Below are 9,784 nucleotides of genomic sequence, written 5' to 3'. Positions count from 1 at the left end.
CCTTCTATTCTCACTGTCAGTTTTCAAATTAAACATCAGCTTTTCTTCTTCATTAAAATCATTTTCAACCCCTTCCAGGTGTTGGTGGTTTTGGGGAGTTACATAAGTAGTCAGGTCTTGATGAATAGAAGAGGAGGGAACAAATACTTTCAGCAAAGGCAGAATTCTGAAATTCTGCTCATATTTTTTTGCAGTAACTTTCCTATGTTTGTGAGGTTATTCAGTCATAAAGATCCTAGTGAAATTTTTTTTCAAGTTTTACTAATCATAATAATCACTGTGGATGTTTGTTTAAAATGTGTATTCCCAGGCCTCTCACCTGGAGATTCTGATTCAGGAGATCATGTATGGGACTCAGAATACATGTGTTTGACAAGTATCACAAGTTGTTCTTATGGTCAGGCAAATTTGGGAAACTAACCAGGAATTTATGTTTTTATGACTGGCAGCTATAAAAGGTTCCTAGAGTCTTTGCTTTTTGAAAATAAAATATTTCTTTTTAAAAAAAATTGTATGACTAGATACAATATTTATACATGTGACACATGTACTATACTGTGTGCTTTTGTCATATTTACAGTTAAAGATGCTTAAGAACACTCTGAGAAAAATTATATATTAAATGAAAAAAGGGGTAAGTCAGGGTGTGGGAGAAATGGGAGGGGTGTGCTTATTGTTGCTAAAAGGTAGAAAAGCCAGAATGATAACCATCTAAGGTTGCAAATAGCACATTGTAAGTTGAGGGAGCTTCATAATCATGTCTGAAACCTTCTTTGATACACTGAGTTGTAAACAGTTGGTTTGGACAAGATTTGAGGGAGAAACCAACTATGCTTTAAAGTGTTCATTTAAAAGGCTTTAATTAAAGGAAAGTCTTTCCATTTACTTGAGCTAATTTAACTTCAGGACTAACAATTTACTAGCCCTTAACCTCTTAAAAATTTTCTTTCATTTCAAATGAAAGTTTAAGGTGGTCTTTATGTTCGATTGGTATATTTGTGCAAAGACTTAACAGCAAGGTACTGTACATTTCAAAATGTTTACTTCTTAATTGTGCTGGAAGAAATATACTACTCGATTATTTTTAAAGCAAAGTAAAACAATTTATTTTGACAAGTAACACTGTATTTTCCCAGTTTTATTGTGGCAAAGATGAGGCTTAACATCACTAATCATCAGAGAAATGCAAATGAAAACCAAAACAAGATACCATCTTACACCAGTCAGAATAGCTACTATTAAAAAATCAAAAAACAACAGATCTTGGGAGGCTGTGGAGAAAAAGGAACATTTACACATAATTGGTGCAAATGTAAATTAGTTCAGCCACTGTTGAAAGCTGTTGGAAATTTCTCAAAGAATTTAAAATAGAATTACCATTCAAGCCAACAATTCCATTACTAGTATATAACCCAAAGAAAATCAGTTATTCTACCAAAAAGACACATGCACTTGCATGTTAATCGCAGCACTATTCACAATAGCAAAGACATGGAGTCAGCCTAGGTGCCCATCAACAGTGGATTGGATCAATAAAATGTGGTACATTTACACTGTATTATTAGGCCATTCTTGCATTGCTATGAAGAAATACCTGAGGCTGGGTAATTTATAAGGAAAAGAGATTTAATTGGCTCACAGCTCTGCAGGCTGTACAGGAAGCATGGTGATGGCATCTGCATGGTGCCTGTGGAGGCTCCAGGGAGTTTTTACTCATGATGGAAGGCAAAGCGGGAGTAGGCACATCACATGGTCAGAGCAGGAGCAAGAGAAAATGGGAGTGGCGGTAAGTACCACACACCCTTAACACAACCGGACCTTGAAAGAATTAACTGTCACAAGGGCGGCATCAGGCCACGAGACATCCACCCCCATGACCCAAACACCTCCTACCAGGCCTCACCTCCAATATTGAGTATTGCATTTCACCGTGAGATTTATGGGGGCCACCTTCCAAGCCATTTCATACACCATGGAATACAGTGCAGCCATAAAAATAACAAAATCATGTCCTTTGAAGCAACATGGATGCAGCTGGAGGCCATTATCCTAAGTGAATTAATGCAGGAACATAAAACGAAATACCACATGATCTGACTTATAAGTGGGAGCTAAACGCTGGGTACTCATGGACATAAAGATGGAAAGAATAGACACTGGGACTACTAGAGGGGAGAAGGAGGAAGGCAAGATTTGACAAACTATTGGGTACTATGCTCATGTATTAATCTGTTCTCACACTGCTATATAGAACTACCTGAGACTGGGTAATTTATAAAGAAAAGAGGTTTAACTGACTCACAGTTCCACAGGCTGTACAGGAAGCATGGCTGGGAGGCTTCAGGAAACTTATAGTCATGGCAGAAGGTGAAGGAGGAAGCAAGGCACGTTCTGCCATGGCGGCAGGACAGCAAGTGAGCCAGGGAGGATGTCGTATGTTTAAACCATCAGATCTCATGAGAACTCACCATCGAAGAACAGCAAGGTGGAAATCTGCCCTCATGAGCTAATCACCTCCCACCAGGTCATTCCCCCTACATTGGGAATTACAATTCAACACGAGATTTGGGTGGGGACACAGAGTCAAACCATATCAAATCAGCATCTGGATGATGGGATCATTCATACCCCAAAACTCAGCATTATGAGATATACCCATGTAACAAACTGGCACATGTACCCCTGAATATAAAATACAAGTTAAAATTATTTTCAAAATAAATTAATAAATGAATAAATAAATGTGATTAAATTAAATTAAAATTTTGAATTAAAAAAATTTGAGAGTGATTTCAGCTTGACAGTTATGTAAGTTACGTAAATGGAAACAGTGAGTTCTGTAGGGTTCAGATCAATTGCACTATCTGTACTAAGTTGATGTGCGGTTTGGATGAAAAGAAAAGAGGAGAAACATAGATCTAATGAAAAAAATGGACAAGTTTTATGATAGCAAAAACAAGAATGGAGGAAATAGGACTGAGGTTAGTGATTGATAGATATTAATAGACAACTAAGTCAAAAGCCACTGGTTACAGAAAATATTGATTAATTTTGTTTTATTCCAGTCATACAACAAAATCCTATGCCCTGCCTTCAGAGAAAAACGTTTTAGCTCTGTAATTATCTTTATTCCAAGCACCATTCGATTCATTAAGTAGTGTATAGGGTGATTAATAAGTGAATTATTCACAGAATTAAGACAGAAGTTTTGAGTATTTCAGGGTGATATTAATAGTATAGTCAATAAACTAAAATAAAATTTGACTAGATGTGTCATCACCATGAATGCCATGTTGGTATCTTGTTAGATTTGACAACTCAAAGTTGACAAATTTATTAATAAAATAAACGTTCATTGATGATTAACTTACAATTAGTAGACATGCTCTTCTTCCCTTTCTTTTCCATTCATTCATTCATTCATTCATTCATTCCTACAGAGCAGTGACTTTCATTCTAAGATTCCCAGAATCCAAAGGAATTCTTGAATGTCATCTAGGGAGCCAGGTGTGGGGATTCCCAAATGTTGTATTTAATACTTGAAAAATCTTCCAGTTTTTGCCCATTCAGTATGATATTGGCTGTGGGTTTGTCATAGAAAGCTCTTACTATTTTGAGATACATCTCATCAATACCTAATTTATTGAGAGTTTTTAGCATGAAGGGTTGTTGAATTTTGTCAAAGGCCTTTTCTGCATCTATTGAGATAATCATGTGGTTTTTGTCTTTGGTTCTCTTTATACGCTGGATTACATTTATTGATTTGCATATATTGAACCCGCCTTGCATCCCAGGGATGAAGCCCACTTGATCATGGTGGATAAGCTTTTTGATGTGCTGCTGGATTCAGTTTGCCAGTATTTTATTGAGGATTTTTGCATCAATGTTCATCAAGGATATTGGTCTAAAATTATCTTTTTTGGTTGTGTCTCTGCCCGGCTTTGGTATCAAGATGATGCTGGCCTCATAAAATGAGTTAGGGAGGATTCCCTCTTTTTCTATTAATTGGAATAGTTTCAGAAGGAATGGAACCAGTTCCTCCTTGTACCTCTGGTAGAATTCAGCTGTGAATCCATCTGGTCCTGGACTCTTTTTGGTTGGTAAGCTATTGATTATTGCCACAATTTCAGAGCCTGTTATTGGTCTATTCAGAGAGTCAACTTGGTGGTTTAGTCTTGGGAGGGTGTATGTGTCAAGGAATTTATCCATTTCTTCTAGATTTTCTAGTTTATTTGCGTAGAGGTGTTTGTAGTATTCTCTGAGGTAGTTTGTATTTCTGTGGGATCGGTGGTGATATCCCCTTTATCATTTTTTATTGTGTCTATTTGATTCTTCTCTCTTTTCTTCTGTATTAGTCTTGCTAGCGGTCTATCAATTTTGTTGATCCTTTCAAAAAACCAGCTCCTGGATTCATTAATTTTTTGAAGGGTTTTTTGTGTCTCTATTTCCTTTAGTTCTGCTCTGATTTTAGTTATTTCTTGCCTTCTGTTAGCTTTTGAATGTGTTTGCTCTTGCTTTTCTAGTTCTTTTAATTGTGATGTTAGGGTGTCAATTTTGGATCTTTCCTGCTTTCTCTTGTGGGCATTTAGTGCTATAAATTTCCATCTACACATTGCTCTGAATGTGTCCCAGAGATTCTGGTATGTTGTGTCTTTGTTCTCGTTGGTTTCAAAGAACACCTTTATTTCTGCCTTCATTTTGTTATGTACCCAGTAGTCATTCAGGAGCAAGTTGTCTGGTTTCCATGTAGTTGAGTGGTTTTGAGTGAGTTTCTTAATCCTGGGTTCTAGTTTGATTGCACTGTGGTCTGAGAGACAGTTTGTTATAATTTCTGATCTCTTACATTTGCTGAGGAGAGTTTTACTTCCCACCATGTGGTCAATTTTGGAATAGGTGTGGTGTGGTGCTGAAAAAAATGTATATTCTGTTGATTTGGGGTGGATAGTTCTGTAGATGTCTGTTAGGTCCGCTTGGTGCAGAGCTGAGTTCAATTCCTGGGTATCCTTATTAACTTTCTGTCTCATTGATCTGTCTAATGTTGACAGTGGGGTGTTAAAGTCTCCCATTATTATTGTGTGGGAGTCTAAGTCTCTTTGTAGGTCACTCGGGACATGCTTTATGAATCTGGGTGCTCCTGCATTGGGTGCATATATATTTAGGACAGTTAGCTCTTCTTGTTGAATTGATCCCTTTACCATTATGTAATGGCCTTCTTTGTCTCTTTTGATCTTCGTTCGTTTAAAGTCTGTTTTATCAGAGACTAGGATGGCAATCCCTGCCTTTTTTTGTTTTCCATTTGCTTGGTAGATCTTCCTCCATCCTTTTATTTTGAGCCTATGTGTGTCTCTGCACGTGAGATGGGTTTCCTGGATACAGCACACTGATGGGACTTGACTCTATCCAATTTGCCAGTCTGTGTCTTTTAATTGGAGCATTTAGTCCATTTCCATTTAAAGTTAATATTGTTATGTGTGAATTTGATCCTGTCATTATGACGTTAGCTGGTTATTTTGCTCGTTAGTTGATGCAGTTTCTTTCTAGCCTCGATGGTCTTTACAATTTGGCATGATTTTGCAGTGGCCGGTTGTTCCTTTCCATGTTTAGTGCTTCCTTCAGGAGCTCTGTTAGGGCAGGCCTGGTGCTGACAAAATCTCTCAGCATTTGCTTGTCTGTAAAGTATTTTATTTCTCCTTCACTTATGAAGCTTAGTTTGGCAGGATATGAAATTCTGGGTTGAAAATTCTTTCCTTTAAGAATGTTAAATATTGGCCCCCACTCTCTTCTGGCTTGTAGAGTTTCTGCTAAGAGATCTCCTGTTAGTCTGATGGGTTTCGCTTTGTGGGTAACCCGACCTTTCTCTCTGGCTGCCCTTAACATTTTTTCCTTCATTTCAACTTTGGTGAATCTGACAATTATGTGTCTTGGAGTTGCTCTTCTCGAAGAGTATCTTTGTGGTGTTCTCTGTATTTCTTGAATCTGAATGTTGGCCTGCCTTGCTAGATTGGGGAAGTTCTCCTGGATAATATCCTGCAGGGTGTTTTCGAACTCGGTTCCATTCTCCCCGTCACTTTCAGGTACACCAATCAGACGTAGATTTGGTCTTTTCACATAGTTCCATATTTCTTGGAGGCTTTGTTTGTTTCTCTTTATTCTTTTTTCTCTAAACTTCCCTTCTCACTTCATTTCATTCATTTCATCTTCCATCGCTGATACCCTTTCTTCCAGTTGATCACATCAGCTCCTGAGGCTTCTGCATTCTTCATGTAGTTCTCGAGCCTTGGCTTTCAGCTCCATCAGCTCCTTTAAGGACTTCTCTGTATTGGTTATTCTAGTTATACATTTGTGTAAATTTTTTTCAAAGTTTTCAACTTCGTTTCCTTTGGTTTGAATTTCCTCCTGTTGCTCAGTGTAGTTTGATCGTCTGTAGTCTTCTTCTGTCCACTCGTCAAAGTTATTCTCCGTCCAGCTTTGTTCCGTTGCTGGTGAGGAGCTATGTTCCTTTGGAGGAGGAGAGGCACTCTGCTTTTTAGAGTTTCTAGTTTTTCTGCTCTGTTTTTTCCCCATCTTTGTGGTTTTATCTACTTTTGGTCTTTGATGATGGTGATGTACAGATGGGTTTTTGGTGTGGATGTCCTTTCTGTTTGTTAGTCCTCCTTCTAACAGACAGGACCCTCAGCTGCAGGTCTATTGGAGTTTGCTAGAGGTCCACTCCAGACCGTTTGCCTGGGTACTAGCAGCGGTGGCTGCAGAACAGTGGATTTTCATGAACCGCGAATGCTGCTCTCTGATCATTCCTCTGGAAGTTTTGTCTCAGAGGAGTACCCGGCTGTGTGAGATGTCAGTCTGCCCCTACTGGGGGGTGCCTCCCAGTTAGGCTTCTCGGGGGTCAGAGGTCAGGGACCCACTTGGGGAGGCAGTCTGTCCGTTCTCAGATCTCCAGCTGCATGCTGGGAGAACCACTGCTCTCTTCAAAGCTGTCAGACAGGGACATTTAAGTCTGCAGAGGTTACTGCTGTCTTTTTGTTTGTCTGTCTCCTGCCCCCAGAGGTGGAGCCTACAGAGGCAGGCAGGCCTCCTTGAGCTGTGGTGGGCTCCACCCAGTTCGAGCTTCCAGGCTGCTTTGTTTACCTAAGCAAGCCTGGGCAATGTCGGGCGCGCCTCCCCCAGCCTTGCTGCCGCCTTGCAGTTTGATCTCAGACTGCTGTGCTAGAAATCAGCGAGACTCCGTGGGCGTAGGACACTCTGAGCCAGGTGCGGGATATAATTTCTTGGTGAGCTGTTTTTAAAGCCCGTCGGAAAAGTGCAGTATTGGGGTGGGAGTGACCCAATTTTCCAGGTGCCGTCTGTCACCCCTTTCTTTGACTCGGAAAGGGAACTCCCTGACCCCTTGCACTTCCCGAGTGAGGCAATGCCTCCCCTTCTTTGGCTCGCGCACGGTGCGCTGCACCCACTGTCCTGTGCCCACTGTCTGGCACTCCCTAGTGAGATGAACCCGGTACCTCAGATGGAAATGCAGAAATCATCCATCCTCTGTGTCGCTGTCGCTGGGAGCTGTAGACTGGAGCTCTTCCTATTCGGCCATCTTGGAAACCCACAGCCAATATCATACTGAATGGGCAAAAACTGGAAGCATTCCCTTTGAAAACTGGCACAAGAGAGGGATGCCCTCTCTCACCACTCCTATTCAACATAGTGTTGGAAGCTCTGGCCAGGCCAATTAGGCAGGAGAAGGAAATAATGGGTATTCACTTAGGAAAAGAGGAAGTCAAATTGTCCCTGTTTGCAGACGACATGATTGTATATCTAGAAAACCCCATTGTCTCAGCCCAAAATCTCCTTAAACTGATAAGCAACTTCAGCAAAGTCTCAGGATATAAAATCAATGTACAAAAATCATAAGCATTCTTATACACCAATAACAGACCAACAGAGAGCCAAATCATGAGTGAACTCCCATTCACAATTGCTTCAAAGAGAATAAAATACGTAGGAATCCAACTTACAAGGGACGTGAAGGACCTCTTCAAGGAGAACTACAAACCACTGCTCAATGAAATAAAAGAGGATACAAAGAAATGGAAGAAAATTGCATGTTCATGCGTAGGAAGAATCAATATCGTGAAAATGGCCATACTGCCCAAGGTAATTTATAGATTCAATGCCATCCCCATCAAGCTACCAATGACTTTCTTCACAGAATTGGAAAAAACTACTTTAAAGTTCATATGGAACCAAAAAAGAGCCCGCATCGCCAAGCCAATCCTAAGCCAAAAGAACAAAGCTGGAAGCATCACACTACCTGACTTCAAACTATACTACAAGGCTACAGTAACCAAAACAGCATGGTACTGGTACCAAAACAGAGATACAGATCAATGGAACAGAACAGAGCCCTCAGAAATAATGCCACATATCTACAACTATCTGGATCTTTGACAAACCTGAGAAAAACAAGCAATGGGGAAAAGATTCCCTATTTAATAAATGGTGCTGGGAAAACTGGCTAGCCATATGTAGAAAGCTGAAACTGGATCCCTTCCTTTCACCTTATACAAAAATTAATTCAAGATGGATTAAAGACTTAAATGTTATACCTAAAACCATAAAAACCCTAGAAGAAAACCTAGGCATTACCATTCAGGACATAGGCATGGGCAAGGACTTCATGTCTAAAACACCAAAAGCAATGGCAACAAAAGCCAAAATTGACAAATGGGATCTAATTAAACTAAAGAGCTTCTGCACAGCAAAAGAAGCTACCATCAGAGTGAACAGGCAACCTACAAAATGGGAGAAAATTTTTGCAACCTACTCATCTGACAAAAGGCTAATATCCAGAATCTACAATGAACTCAAACAAATTTACAAGAAAAAAACAAACAACCCCATCAAAAAGTGGACGAAGGACATGAACTGACACTTCTCAAAAGAAGACATTTATGCAGCCAAAAAACACATGAAAAAATGCTCACCATCACTGGCCATCAGAGAAATGCAAATCAAAACCACAATGAGATACCATCTCACACCAGTTAGAGTGGCAATCATTAAAAAGTCAGGAAACAACAGGTGCTGGAGAGGATGTGGAGAAATAGGAACACTTTTACACTGTTGGTGGGACTGTAAAGTAGTTCAACCATTGTGGAAGTCAGTGTGGCGATTCCTCAGGGATCTAGAACTAGAAATACCATTTGACCCAGCCATCCCATTACTGGGTATATACCCAAAGGACTATAAATCATGCTGCTATAAAGACACATTCACACATATGTTTATTTGGCAGTATTCACAACAGCAAAGATTTGGAACCAACCCAAATGTCCAACAATGATAGACTGGATTAAGAAAATGTGGCACATATACACCATGGAATACTATGCAGCCATAAAAAATGATGAGTTCATGTCCTTTGTAGGGACATGGATGAAATTGCAAATCATCATTCTCAGTCAACTATTGCAAGAACAAAAAACCAAACACTGCATATTCTCACTCATAGGTGGGAATTGAACAATGAGAACGCATGGACACAGGAAGGGGAACATCACACTCTGGGGACTGTTGTGAGGTGGGGGGAGGAGGGTGGGATAGCTTTAGGAGATATACCTAAGGTTAAATGACGAGTTAATGGGTGCAGCACACCAGCATGGCACATGTATACATATGTAACTAACCTGCACATTGCGTACATGTACCCTAAAACTTAAAGTATAATAATAAAAAAAGAGCTAAACTGTTTGAGACCGAAAAAAAAAAAAGAAAGAAAAATCTTGAAAAGTTATAT

Source organism: Pongo pygmaeus, chromosome 3 (genome assembly GCF_028885625.2).
Source record: "Pongo pygmaeus isolate AG05252 chromosome 3, NHGRI_mPonPyg2-v2.0_pri, whole genome shotgun sequence".
NCBI lineage: Eukaryota > Metazoa > Chordata > Mammalia > Primates > Hominidae > Pongo > Pongo pygmaeus.
Note: the sequence above shows the minus strand (reverse complement) of the source record.